Below are 2895 nucleotides of genomic sequence, written 5' to 3'. Positions count from 1 at the left end.
AGGGGAGCGGGCGCCCCAGCGCGGGGAGGAGGCGGAGAAGGTGAGGGTCCGCTCGACGGGGGTGGCCTCGGCCCGGCCGGCTCCGAGGCGACCCGAGACCCCTCTCCCTGGGCTTGGCCGGGGGTACCGTACGGAAGGCTCCGCAAAGCCCAACTATTGTTTCCAAGCTGTGTGGGGGGCTGTTCTTTTTCCAGGTTGCTCTGTTCTTTTTTTTCCTTAACACACGAGACTCTGAAGACCTTTCAGTGAGTAAATCGAGCTCTTCCAGATGTAATTCTTAAGACTTGATTCCTTTTTTTTTAATTATTGTTAAGCAGCAGTTACGCAGTTAGAACAAAGCTTCCAGACTTTCCCTTGGCCCTTTAACAAATTCCCTGTGTCACGTTCCAGCTAATAATTGCTCATGGATCTCAGACCCAGAACTATAAGGAAGATGAACAATTTGCAAATGGACAAGTTCATCATTTAAGGGAAAAATTTTGCTCCGGAAAGTCTTCTATAATGACCGAGTCCAATTCTGTTTTGTTAACAAACACACACTGCATCCACATTTGGAGATAAAATTAGCTTTTTATCTAAAGCATCCTAAGTTATCTTTGGAACACAATGTATCAGTTTTTTAATATGCAATGTTTTAATTTTGGAGTCGTGAACAGTACAAAGTGTCAAGTCTTTAAAGTCACTACCTCCTGCAGGTGCTTAGTGTATATGCTAAAAAGAGAGATGGGCCTCTGTTCAATAAACCGCCGGTTGTGCAGCCCCATTTTTTTATTTCCTCTACACATCTCTCACTTAGATTTAAGATTTCTTTTTTGTTTTCTAATTTCCACTCTTTCACTAGAGTTTTTCATGAATATTCTGTATAAGTCAGTTCTTGGCTGGAGAAGACAAATATATAAATAATCTCTATATCTTTATATGTGATGACAGTTTCTAAAACGTTTTTGAGCGGCATTAATTTGATCAAGCGTTTGATTAATTATGGCTCCAAATTCTGGGAAAATGTAAACTTAAAGTAATTTGATATTCTAAGCCCAGGTTTTTAATTTTTTGGTTTTTTGGTGTGTTTTGTTGGGTTTTTTTTTTTACTTTTTTGGGTGGGGAGGATCTCAGGTGCAGAGTTGAGTGGATCATTCACCTTAGTTAATAGTATTTTAACATCACTCATCCATGAACACAAATTTTAAAAAATAAGTATGGCCTGAATTGTGATAGAAATTTGGTTGTAGTAACATCTGCATTTTAAAACTCTAGAGGATATGTAGGAAAGTGGTTGAAATTCTCCTTACCTTGAATAATGTATGGAAAATGTTACATATACAGTGGGGCCTTGACTTACCAGTTTAATTCGTTCCAGACCGAGCTCGTTAAGGAGCTCGTTAACTCAAACTACTCTATCAGCTCAATGCAAAAAATCGGTGGAGAGACAGCTGGTATCTCAAAAAACTCGTTAGTTGGGACACTCGTAAGTCAAGGCCCCACTGTATTGGAAACTTTCTGAGAAGCTGTATGCTCAATGAAGAAACAACACTATGGTTTTTAGAGATTAGTAGTGAGGGTTGAGCTTATTTGTGAGGAAGCTAACATTATGGTAGCCTAAATATATTTTAGGGAAAAATAATTTTAATAAAGAAAATTCATGAACTATAATTTATAGTATTTCTTAGATACTTGTCCCTGTTCTAAGAAACTAAGCAAAAAGCAATGGCATTTTCCAACTTCATTATTATTAACCTACTTTTTGTTGGTATCCTGAATGGTCTACTTTAGAATAAATGGTATATTTGCATAAAGGACCAAATTTACCCAAGAGATGAGAAGCATAATTTTTTTTTAAAGTCAAATGCTGCATAAAGAGTTGAAAGATCTTGAATAGGAAACATATGTAATACCTTAATGAATAAAGAAATTTAAAAAAAAAGATGTTGAATAGTCTGTATCCTTCTAGGATATCATTTGTAACTGTCAGTTTCCCCCCTGCTCTATACCTTTAAAGGCTTCTTCATCTTTTCATCGTCCACTGTTGCTAGCACATTCTAGCACATAGAAAAACATTCTGTAAATATTTGCAGTTTCAAGCTGCATTGAAGGCAAAGAAGAGGCAGTATTTCACCTGGGCCTCATTTGGAGGAAGAGGTCAAGAGATTGTCATAAAGGTGGGGATCCCTAGTGAACACTAGGGAACAATAGGCAGGCCAAATGTGGCACTGAGTGGGGAAGATAAAGCTGCAAAAAAACTGAAAAAAAAAAAAAAAAAAAAAAAAAATTGTGCTAAACTTGGAGCAGTCCTTGAGTATAAGCAAAGGAAATTCAATGTAAGGGGAAATCATTGCATAGCTTTAACCTTAGGAATGGTTCTTAAATGGTCCTTTAGGAAGATGCGCCTCAGCTGGGCTTTATGAGCTACTGGAGATGGGGAGAGCCATTAAGATTCCAGGCCTGAGAAGTGAAGGCTGATTTAGATTAGCAGCAAAGATAACTAAAAAGGAAGAATGAAGGAAGTAGGCAAGGAGAATGAATGTGACAAGTAGAGTTCACAGTTCTGCTTTCACACTAGCGCATCAGTAATAAATAGTGATTTTACCTTTGAAATAAAGTTGTTGATCCCAAGTAAGTAACTTTTTAAAAAATTGAGTACTACCAAATTTCAACTTGCAGTTTAAACATTGTATCCAGTTAACACATTGCTTAGCTAATATATCTTGTGTGCAGTTCAGAAAAGTTATTCACTCCTTGGGTGCAGGCCTGCTTGTCAGCTGTAGAAATTGCTAGTGGTTCAGATCCTTTACCAGATAGATGTTCAACTAGAACTTTGTAAACCATCTTAGAACTGAATTTTAAAAAATATATTTTTTTAAGCTAAAAGACTCCAAAGTTTGGTTTTTAGCCTTTTCC

The 2895-nt window shown here is 37.4% G+C and overlaps 1 protein-coding gene across 1 annotated transcript in view; it reads left to right on the top strand.

The window, feature by feature from the left end:
* Positions 1-2895, top strand: part of SYNRG (synergin, gamma) — a 58942-nt gene that overhangs the window by 425 nt on the left and 55622 nt on the right.

This window comes from Myotis davidii, unplaced genomic scaffold (genome assembly GCF_000327345.1).
Source record: "Myotis davidii unplaced genomic scaffold, ASM32734v1 scaffold993, whole genome shotgun sequence".
NCBI lineage: Eukaryota > Metazoa > Chordata > Mammalia > Chiroptera > Vespertilionidae > Myotis > Myotis davidii.
The sequence above is the reverse complement of the archived record's forward strand: the minus strand, read 5'-3'. Positions and strand labels throughout refer to the sequence as shown.